The sequence below is a fragment of the Bactrocera neohumeralis genome, chromosome 6, assembly GCF_024586455.1.
Source record: "Bactrocera neohumeralis isolate Rockhampton chromosome 6, APGP_CSIRO_Bneo_wtdbg2-racon-allhic-juicebox.fasta_v2, whole genome shotgun sequence".
In the NCBI taxonomy this organism is placed as follows: domain Eukaryota; kingdom Metazoa; phylum Arthropoda; class Insecta; order Diptera; family Tephritidae; genus Bactrocera; species Bactrocera neohumeralis.
In genome coordinates this window covers 47127815-47140084 of record NC_065923.1, presented here as the reverse complement: position 1 = coordinate 47140084, position 12270 = coordinate 47127815, and the positions used below count along the sequence as shown (strand labels likewise).

Here is a 12270-nt window from a genome sequence, read left to right as displayed (position 1 = left end):
TTTCAAGTTGCAAGTAATTGAAAAATGTGATGAAAAACGCAGCAAACTGCGACTGTTGATGGTGCCGGTGATGGTGACGCGATGATGTTGGTGTACTTATGTATTTATGGATGTCTATATACCCTTATATAATATTTTCAATGTATATTTGTAGTTGTTGCACACATTCGCACATCACGCATATTTGTTGTGCCGCCACAGGTGCATCGTTTTAATTAAATTCCTGCAAAATATCCACCGCACCGCTCACCGCTCAGGTGGCCATAAAAATGCTATAAACTCGAAGTGGAATTTTTGCTGCCAATCAAAGTGCGAGCGCAAATATCAAGCGGGCAAATGCTTTATGAGTGCTGCCACCACACACACACAGACACATACATACACCCACACACACACCGAGGGCCGAAGTGGCAGACTGGAGGGTATCCCTTTGTTGTTTCATATATATACATACTTACATTGTATTCTACTAACTGATTTTTATTTTGTTTTTGTTGTTGTTTTGTTTTTGTTTTTAATGCATTGTTCGATTTTTTGTTGCTTTTTGCTTGAGTGGCTATTTGCTTGATTTGTATTTTCCTCTGCTTCGCCAAGCAATCGCAAATACACCTGCGCTAAATTAACTCCGCACACCCATACACACACATATATAAACAAGTAACTGTACATGCGAAGAATGGAAAGATCGTAGCTTCGCACATGTGCCCAGCAAACCTGCCATAAACACGACAACACCAACAACTACGTCAGTAGATAGAAAGGCAAAACTCGTACACCAATAAATAGCACTAACACTAACACACCTTTAACTGCACACAAGCACACTCAAACACATATACACATGCATTCGCAAAACACATTTGCGTGGGCCGCAACCCTTTCCCTTACCAACATCCATTACAGTACAAATACTTTGTGGCTAGATAATAGCATATTTTATGGCTGCTAAAGGACAGCTTTTATGATGCAATAATTTGGGTTGAAAAATTGAAAAAAAAACACCAAAATTATGTAAAGGAAAAAAAATGTACGGAAATGAACGGAAATGTTGTGCACATTTGTGTGGCAAGCATTGGTTAACGGTGAAAGCGTATATGTCTGTATGTTTGCATGCTTGAGTGCGAATGTGGGTGTGTCCGCTAATAGAAAATAAATCTATACATTTCGTTGTATCTATAAAAATCTGGTACGCACTTAGATTGTCTATAAATAGCACTAGGAAAGCAAGAAAGGACTTTTTATGGCAAGTTTGGTGACGCATGGGCGCATCAACTCACTTTTGACCTCTTTCACGCGCTAGATTGATTAGATGTGGTTATGTTGTAACGTCCAGATTGTAGCAAAGGTGTGTAAATCTGTTAAAATGGCAAAGAATGTGATTCGAAATTTAATAGAAAAATTTTGCCTTACCAGGAAGTGCTACTGATATCCAAAGGAAGATGCTCATAATTTTTAGAGATGACAAATATCACTTATCTCACCTAGCATCAAGTACTTAAAAATATCGATTATTCTTTCAAATCTCGATAGCCCATAACTTTAGAAATAATACACTGGCGTATTAAATGAATAACACAAATAGTTTTTGAGTTACAGCCTCTTGAGATGTAATCACACATTTCAATCAGTTTAATCAGTTGATTTTGCTGAAGTGATTGTCGTGGAACAAAAGATACGATCGCTATCAAATTTAAAATTTGGCAGGTCAAAAACGAACATAATTTTGTAGTTGTAATACCTAAAACTAAGGATAGAGTCATGTGTAGAAGTTCACGCAAGTGAGGAAAGTTCTCTGATTGCCATTTACGTGAGAGTGACCAGAAACTAGCTCTAACAGATCACGACATCCGGTTTGAAGACGAGCTAACGTGAGAAGGCGAATCATCCCTCCCACGTAACAAATACCTCCTTTGAAAACCAAACAACAGCCTCGAAAAAGAAACCCACTTTTGATGACGACACAATTTTGTTTTTGTAGAGCTGGGCAATCAACGTCTTCAGTTGACGGCAAATAGAGGCTTTTTAAGGAAATTAGAATCACAGATGCAAGCTGCTTCTTCACAGATAAGAAAAACCGATAAGCTCTATATGAAAACTTCCAAAAACGCAAAAAGGTGATTCAAAGAGTGCAACGAGATCACCATCAAGTTCACTTAATGGTTTGTTAAAGGCGTTGCACCTCTCCTCTTCTGTGCGAAAGGGATTAAAGCAAGGGCAAAGGTGTACCAGCAGGCTATTTTAGAAGGAATGATAAAGCTGCTAGCAATACACTCTTCGATGAGCAGCATTGGCCTTTTTAGTCGGATTTTGATCCGGCACATAGGGTAAAAAGCACCCTGCAGTGGCTTAAAAACAATATTCCTACTTTCATAGCCACAGATGATTGGTCGTCTGCAGTACAGGTTTTAATTCGATGAACTATACAGTTTGTGGTCAGAGTTGGAGAACGTGACCTCTCGAATACCTCACAGAAATTTGGAGAATCTCAAATCTTCCGTTCGTGCAGCTTTTGTGAAAGCAAAAGATAGCCATTTGGAAATTTTGTAACAGAACTAATGACAGCGATAAGTACATTCACTTGTTAAGAAAATATAATAAATTTTAAGTTTAGTATTTTAAATCAATACAATTTTTAGAAAAGTTTGCTACACATTTCCGTTTTATGATTACGTAGATTGAGTTTTAGTTTCAAATTTTTTATGGTATATAATAGCCAGAACATTTTAACATACGACGGTTATTTGTGTTGGTTACAGTAATTTTAAATATTTTTCTCGAGCAAAGAATGACATAAAAGCCATTTGGAAATTTTGTAATCAAATTAACTAATGACGTGAAGGTCGCCTCGTTAAAAAAATAACAACGGTGCTATGACATCGTGACAACGTGACAGGCGGCGAACCATGAATTTATACAAATGAGACTGAAAGTAAACAGCAGTCGACCGTATGGGTGTTTCAATATGAGACGATCCCAACAAAAGCTGTTCGGTTACGAAGCACTTCCAAGCAAATGGTTGCCTATTTGTTTGGAAAAACTAAACATGTCACAACATAGCTTAGAAAACGCTGAATAGTAAATGAATAGAAGGTGTATAAATATTTGTTTGCCAGTGGTTTTTCAAGAAATCCGCGGTAGATGCGAGCTAAGTAGTTACATATATAGTATATCACAATGACTTCATTCGACATTAGAAAATATTTATACTTCATTACCAACATTTTGTTCTGAATTAGTACTAAACTTCATTACGAAAATTCTACTCAATCACTATATTCTTTCAATAGAATAGCAGTACTTGATATTAAATATATAAATAATTTAAAAAAAATCGTACTTTAGCACTATTTTATCAGTATTTTTCCACGAACAAAACACAGTAATAAATACTGCATTCTAAATGCCAATTTAAAGAACACCCTTTATTTGCATGGAATATGAAAATGTGATTGAATTCTAAAAGTTTATAGCAAAAGGCCCTTAAGTATATGAAACTTGCTTAAATTTTATGGCCATAAAATTATTAGTGATCAAGAAAGCTGTTAGTGCGGCCGCAGCTATTTGAATATTAAATAAATAATAAATAAAGCATAAACCTAAAATATTACACCACAAGGCGAAGATACTCGCTGTCTCTTAGTATGCATGGAAATTTATATAGCATAGCGAGCATTTCACTCCTTTTTCCAACCTACAACAACAAAATCAATGCCATTTTCTACGGAACTCAGCTCATTATTAGAGAGACCACAGGCGTCGTGGCGTATACCTAATGCTGTCCCGTGCGACTGAGCTTGAATATGCCAACCTAGTATTTACATACTCTCGTGGTTGAAGTTGTGGCAGCTTGAGTGCGCAGTTGCTTTAGGAACAGCTTATTTTCCATTTTTGAGAGTGAAGGCGTTAAAGTTTGTTGCTTGCATATAAAATGTGCACGAAATTTTGTTTGAAAAGCCATTTTACTTTCGGCTGCTTCTGCTGAGCTTACCTCGAAATTTACCCTCATAATCCACTCAACACCTTTGCATATTTAACGCAAACGTTTGACAGTGTTTACTTTGCTGCAAACTTCCTCTTGTTGGTGTTGAGCATTTACTTACGCTCATTGGCAGGGATGGAGTGAAGAGTTGGAAAATATATGTAAATACTGACTAATTCGAATATTAAAGTGTTTTAAAAGTACTTTTAAAAGTATGGATGTTGGTATTAGCTATTACTTTGTGAGTTTAACATAAGAAATATTTGAGAGCAGAGTAAATGTTTCTCGGCTTATTGAAATCGCAAAGGCGGGCTTACACACTTCGGTCAGCGTCCTTCATAAAATCCGGCAACAAGGATATCGCCTGAACTACAGGTTTAGTGAGATCATCATGAGGCCCTGGAATAAGAAGGCAGAAGAGAGCAGAAAATTCAAAGGTTAAGGTTGGGAGAGGACTGCTGAGAGGATTACTGAACTGTCTTGCCCAGGTTGTGTTGTTTCCATGATAGCCGCGCAGCAGTCATCAACCCAAGATCTCTTGGATGGACCTTCCACGGAAGTAATGTAGACTGATGGGTACTGCGGCAAAGTCTCATTGTACAGCATAAATAAATTGGAGAACTTCACCGTCGAGGAGTATCTTCGTAAGAGCACAAGGTATACAAACGGCACGAAAGGCCGGAGATGAAATTGGGGCTGGTATAGTGTGGCCATGGACAGGTTTCTGATCATCTTTCACGCTGTCTAGAGATAATACGTGATAAAAGTAGTACGGGGGAACAATTGCCTTTCTTAGCGATAGTCAAGAGGCACTTCAAGTAATCTTGTGAATAACAATCAAATCAGAAAATTATACTAGAGTTCATAACAATGTTTAACTGGGTTGCCACAAAAAATAATATCTTACTAGTATGGCTCCCTGGGCATAGAGGCATTCATCGAAATCTGTGCCTCTTCTGTGACCTAAGTGTAGGGATAACAGAGATTTACTCCTGGATTAGACCGCAATCGAAAGATAAAGGAGTGGAGTTAGACTATCGGGAAACCTAATGGTTTTACTAAGGGGTGTGCTAACAGGAAAAATCACAATAGACCAGAGTTGAGACAGTCGTTTCTTCATTTTCATAATGGACTTACGTGTGAACATGAAAGTAGCATCCCAAAATAATATGGATATTCCTTAACAAAGCGCGCCAGGTTTCTTCTTCAGATATTCAAGCGAAGCCAGGTCCTTCTCCACCTAGTTTTTACAACGGAGAGGAGGTCTTCCTCTTCTCTTGCTTCCCCCGGCGGGTACTGCATCGAATACTTTCAGAACTGGAGGGTTTTTGTCCATCCGGACAACATGACCTAGCCAACGTAGCCGCTGTCTTTTAATTCGCTGAACTATGTCAATGTCATCGTACAGCTCATCGTTCCGTCGACTCCGGTACCACGCGCAAAGGACCATAAATCTTTCTCAGAACTTTTCTCTCGAAAACTCGCAACGTCGACTCATCAGTTGTTGTCATCGTCCTGGCCTCTGCACTATATAGCAGGACGGGAATTATGAGCGACTTATACAGTTTGGCTTTTGTTCGTCGAGAGAGGATTTTACTTTTCAATTGCCTACTCAGTCCGAAGTAGCACCTGTTGGCAAGAGCAATCCTGCGTTGAATTTCCAGGCTGACATTGTTGGTGGTGTTAATACTGGTTTCTAAATAGACGAAATTATCTACAACTTCAAAGTCGCCTTGTTTGAAACCTCGTTTGGTATCGAACGGCTCGGAGAGGTCCTTCCCGATCCTGACAGAGCTTTTTGTGTTGCTCAACGTCAGTATGGTATTATATACTGTAAATATATAGTAAGACTTTGGCCATACTTGTCTTCAATGGAGTAAAAAATGGTTCCCCCGGAGCAGTCGTTTTGCTGAATAGCCAGAAGTCTTATCGGAGCGAATGAGGTGGTTGCGGCACTATATTGGTTGAAAATTTGCAAAAACCAAGAGTTGTTCGACCTCCTTTTATGAATAGCTTCGCACAAACGACGCATAACACTCAGATGGTATTCCTTGTTGACAGTTTGGCCAGTCGGAAACAATTTGAAGTGCTCCACACCTCGATAATCGAAGAAAACTGTCAACATAACCTTCAATTTTTACCTGTTTTGACGTGTTTTTTCGGTTTCGGCTCACCTTTGCCACGATACTCGGCCGATTGAACATCTATTTCCGCGTCGTAAGCACAAGACTCATCGCCAGTAATAATACGTTTCATGACATCCAGGTAGTCGGTTTGTGAAACAATCCGTTAACGCGACGCTGTTTTTCGAAAAAAAAATTGAGGGATTTTGGAATCAATCGTGCTTTCACTTTTCTGAGACCCAGATGATCTTTCAAAAAGGTTTCCACTGATTTTTCCGATATTCCAACGATGACAGTAAAATATCTGACTGTTAATAGTCGATTCTCAAGCAGCAATTCCTTTATTATATTGACGTGTTAATCATCAGTTGATTTTGATAGCCGTCTTGGGCGTCAATGCGTTCTCGACCCTCCTCGAATAATTTCTACCAATCAATGGAACATCTTTATTGAATAATTTCACTCATCGTAAAAAATCGTCGACTGCACTTTATATTTTATTCGTTCACCTTGGTCTGCTCGCGTTTTGCAGCAACTTATTTATGTTTGCAATTATTAAATAAGCACAACAAGTTTTCCCAGCGCGGAAGCCATTTTATCACGCCTGCTTGCATCAAGAGTGATGTCTGTCCTTGCAGTGACCGCCAATTAATTTTCCAAAAATTACAAATTTATTTTTCATTGCACATGAATACCGAGTAATGCCATTATTGCTTGACAAATGAGGCTGCAATGTATTTGCTGATGAGGTACGCGTGTTATGTGTGCGTGTGTGTGTGTATTCCCATTGAACATGGCTGGGTCGTGTTGTGTTAATGCGTGACATTAATCGTGGAAATTACTCGTGTTCGCTTGTTAAAATGTGTGTTTAGCAGCAGCGCGAACCATCAATACTCATTTACTACATCCGCCTACATATAAATATTGTTCAAGGTGAGCAATTAGCAATGCAGTCATTACGTCATTAAAACTATTAACGGAAATGGAGTAGGTAGGAGTTTGAGAAGGCAGGAAAAGTACAAGCGGATTGCTGAGGTATCACGCTAGATTTCTTGAAATAATAAAAAAAAACAATTAAAATTATTTTTTTTTTGTATAGTAGGGGGAAGCATCGAAAGCCGATGTGAGGAGCTTTTATACGCTAAACCCAACCTACTCCTCAGGTCTCTCCCACAGAACCACCGGCTAGGTATTACTTCGTGGGAGGGACAAGACATTTAAGTCTCCTCTATTGCGCGGACTAACGGACGCCTAGTCTGTTGAAAAGATCTCAGTTTGGTCATTATGAACACTGACAGCTTTCCATTTATCAGTCGACTGACACATGAGTGTCGTTAAATTATCGATCGTAAAACTACCACCGAGTGTGGTTTTTAGCTTTTCCCTTGTATTCGAAAATCGAGGGCAATAAAATAATACATGTTCAGAGTCTTCTATATACTCTGCACACGTCGGCCAGTTCGGACTAATGTCATTGTGGAATCTGAAAAGGTAGCTTCTAAAGCATCCATCTCCACTAAGTATTTGGGTCAGATAGAAATCTAAGTCCCCATGTCGTCTGTCTATCCACGAGTGGATGTCCGGTATAAGTCGATGGGTTCAGCGCCCTTTGGATGAGGAATTCCACCGCTCCTGTCACATTTTAGTACTCTTGTTTCTCTCCTCTGTCCTTGCCGATACTGTTTTAGGCGTTGATAGCTGATATAAATGCTCGAGCTCATTCTCCCTGTATGTTAATGGGCGGCATGCTGGCTAATACTTCAGCAGCGTGGGTTGATATTGTCCGGAAAGCACTTATTACCCGAATTGCAGAAAGCCCATGCACTGCAATTATTTGTTTAGCATACGCTTTTGTCCATACTGGTGCCGCATACAGTATTACGGAACTCATTGCTTTCGCTATTAAGAATCGTCGGCTGGAACGCACACAGCCTCTATTGGTCATCATTCTCGATAAGGCATTATAAATTTTGTTTGCCTTGGCGGAAGAATACTCCAAGTGTTCTTTAAATTTTAAATTGGAATCTAATATTACTTCAATTGCGGCTGCGAAGTAATCTTGCATTCCCCTATGGTGAGCTCTATTCGTTCTTCTATCTTCCTAGTGCTTATGAGTAAAACTTTTGTTTTTTCCACCGCCAGTTTCAGACTCATAGAAGGGAACCACTGGCGTAGACTATTTAAGCACTCACTACAATTATTTCTCAGGTCAGCTAATTGTTTGGCCACTGCTACCACCATGAGATCGTCCGCATAAGCTATTAGTTTCGCGTCTGTTGGTTGCTGACTTCTTAGCACCCCGTCATACATAAGGTTCCATAATAGTGGGCCTAACACTGAGCCTTGGGGTACTCCACTCGAGATAGAGTAGCTCTTGGTGCCTTCGTCCGTATCAAAATCAGCTTTCTGTTTTTAAAATAACTCGTTATTATGTTTATGAGGTAGTTCTTGTGGTGGAAGGAAAAGTTTGATGCGTTTTTTTTTTTTCTATTTTAGATTTGAAACTTAATTTTGAATACGAAGATTTTCAATGGCGTGTAATTACCTGAATAAAAAAGAAAATTATGCTCACTGTAATTACTCTGGTCGAAAAAAAATATTAACACGCAACAGGAAGGAGAAATTTGTTGACAGTTATCAAAGAAAATGATGTCAATACGAAAAGTGAAAGAGGAGAACCAAATTTCCGCATCTATTTCAACATTTGGGCGGTGAAACGAAATTCTAAGAGTCAGTTTTGCTCGAAATCATATAAATAAAGAATGGTATCAGGTCAGATTAAAAACCTTACTATTTGTCCTAGGTGATTTTTTCCGATGATTATTTTTCCAGATGGTTTTTTGGGATTATGGAGAGATTTACGAAAAAAGCCACGATATTTTTCAAAGCGAAATTTCAGGGATCCTTCCTAATAACTAATAAAATGGGGTGCTTTTTTAAATTCTGGGACACTATTGTTGGCATTTCCTTCTTGCCGAGTACCAGCAGGTACGAGAAGCAAATTTACTACCCTATATACACAGTCATTCGCAAAAATCTTTATCTTTTCAACAAAGCACGGCAACGCAAGAATGCATATGAGCAGGTCAATGAAAACGTGGGTTCCACGTAAAAATATCGATCTTTTGGCATGACCAGCTTGTTCTTCTGATGTACATAAGTCCTATTGAGAACATCTGGGATGGCTGGTAAAAGAGACTTACGAGGATTTTTGTCAACTTAATACAATTTCTGAGCTGAAAACAGCTAAGTATTTTGGATACATGGGCTTTATTAACCCCAGCAAAGGTTTCTTATTACACCAACTCAATGTCAAATCGAATATTCGCACTTATTAATAGCAATGGAAACACAATAAATAATTAAAAAATAAGGGAAATTTGTTTCTTTCCTTTTTTCGGCGTGGAAGGGCTGTCTTTATAGCAATGAAACATCGTTTTCAGTGCACTCCGCTTACTACCTACAATAGTAGGAAAAGTACCGTTATAAAAAACTGCTTTTATCGAATTGTTAGAGTAACCATAGAGTTTTAAAATAACATCATTCGTTTTTGGGATGAGAGCACATTTTCTTCAGTATTTCACAGAAATATAATGTCTGTTAGCAATGAAACAAAAATTATATATATGTAAAAAGAAAGGACTAAAAGAAATTTTAATTTATATTTATAGCCCATCTGCAATTTAAATTTATTGAGCGCCACGGATCACATGAACCAAGTTTCAGCAAGGTGTCTCAACTTTCACTCAAATTACAGCACGAAATTCAACTCGTTTAATATTTATAGTAAAGTGCAAGTCCATAGCGAAGTATATAGTTGAGGTAAATAAGAGCAAAATGTTGCGCGAGTACGAAAAGATAAAATCTATAAGCGTGTCTGTGATATTGACTGTCAGTTAAACGGCCAAATTCAGGCTAATTGACTTGCATTCAAGTTTAATTAATAACTCACACACACATGTTTATAAGTATAGCAAATAATTCGCATGTGTGTGTGCTTTGAAGTGGAAATCCGCATAATGCACAATTTTGTTCGACTACATGGCGTATACGTAACGCAGCGCTTGTGTTTGTTCTCACACAAACACAAACACCAGCACAAAGGCGTAAAGAATGCAAAGCACTGCAGGCGCGCCAGCAAAAAGCGGTTTACGCATGCAAATGTGCTTGCTTCTTGCTTATTTTTCGTGCGTGTGTGTGCTTTTCCTAATGCAAAGTGACTGCTGACGGCGAGTAATGTAAACGCGTGTTTGCAATGCGCTGCGTGTTTCATGCAACATGCTGCACATTTACATTGCATGTATATACATTGCATTTACTTTTTCAACTTTTTGCAGCTTTGCATTTTATGAAAAGCAGCAAGGAAGCATTTTTATAAAATTTGCTAAAAAACCAGCTTCACTCCTACTTTGTGGCATGTGCGGACGCGCTTAAGTTGCATGTGCAGTTTATTGCTTAAAATAAGTAGATTTCAATTAGTGAACAAGTTGGCTAATATATTAACTATCTAGTGCTCTTCATTAGTTTAATTGAAATAGTCTAAAATTGCCCTTCAGAGCTGCAGTTTTTATAGAATAAGAAGTATAAAGGCGGATGTTTTTCTTATCATTACTCTCTTGATTGGCAACCCACAAAATAACTTTTTTTTTTTTGCAAATGCGTAATTGAATTCTGTGGCAACTTTAGGCAATATCGATAAGTTTTGCTCATCCTTGTGTGTGTATGAAAAATAAAACGCGATTAAAACCGTTAGGAAGTGCGAAATAAGTATAAAGGCATTGTGAAAATTAATATTTTATAAAAATTATACTGACAGTACAAGGAAATACAAGTAGGTATCTCTTATCTTAGTCTATTTTTAATAAATAACACAAGTATTTTATATCTAATATGTAAACATTTCAGAAGGCCACGCGGCAAACCATTAACCCTAGGGGAAAGGGGAAAAATTGAAGCGTATCATGAAGAGGGACGGTGGCGATATTGCGAGGCGGTTGAACAGATCTAGCTGTGTCATCGAGAACTTCATAAAAATGGGCCATCTATATGGGAACAAAAAGCGACCAGGACGGACATCAAGGATCGACAACAGGACGAAAAGGGAGATTTCCAGGCTTGCAGTGAAGAAAAACTTAAGCGCAAAAGAAACAGTTGGAGAAATGGACTTAGGAGTAGGTGTGCAACGCGTAGAATAAATTTAAAAAAAAGATTTAACTCTCTCCTACGAAAAAAATGTTCCAAACCAGCACTGCTACCTCGGCATAAATTGGCTAGATGACGGTTTGCTGACAAATATATTTGTTGGGATGAAGAATGAAAAACTGTAATATTTTCGGATGAGAAGAAATTTAATTTGGATAGGCCGGATGGTGCATATAAGTATTGGCGCAAGAAAGGCACTCCCAAGCAAAAACGTCAACGCCGAAACTTTGGAGGTGGTTCCCTAATGGTTTGGGCGGGAATAAGTTATCGAGGAACCACACCTATCTGCTTCATTAGCACCAAGATGGACTTCGATTATTATATCCAGCTTCTAGATGATGTCTTAATATGGTTTGGAGAAGATATATCTGTTCCAGAATATATTTTTCAGCAGGACAACGCAGCAGTCCATCTTTCAAGGAAGACAAAAGTATTCCTATTATCCCGCGGAATTCCAACTCTCGATTAGCCTGCGATTAGTCCTGACCTAAACCCAATTGAGAATCTCTGGCCACTGCTAGCGAGTAAGGTTTTCAACCATGGACTTCAATTTAAAAACATTAAAGAGCTCAAAATAAAAATTCTCTCATTTACTCAATGCCAAAGCGTTTGGAAGAAGTCCTAAACAGTAACGGAGGACATACTTCTTATTAAATTAATAAATATTTACCTAAGAAACTAAAATACTCTTCTGCCTTTATAATTATTTCGCACTAGATTTGAATTTTTTTTTAATTTTTCCTCCTTGGAGCTCAAAGGGTTAAAAATTTAATTTTTGTTCATTTGTTTTTAAATCGTTCTGAAATACATTAATATAATTTATAAATAAAATCACAAAATATTAGAAAGTTCCTTTTTTAAGAAGTCTTTTTGTAGTGCCTTTATACTTATTTCGCAGGGTGTATAAAATACAAAATATTTGACTTGATTTTGAGCGGTCAGTCTTCCGGCATGATCCTTATTTTT

The 12270-nt window shown here is 38.1% G+C and overlaps 1 protein-coding gene across 6 annotated transcripts in view; it reads right to left on the bottom strand.

The window, feature by feature from the left end:
* LOC126762568 (regulating synaptic membrane exocytosis protein 2) overlaps nt 1-12270 on the bottom strand; it is a 421139-nt gene that overhangs the window by 184787 nt on the left and 224082 nt on the right. The gene's annotated exons all lie outside the window — the stretch shown is intronic.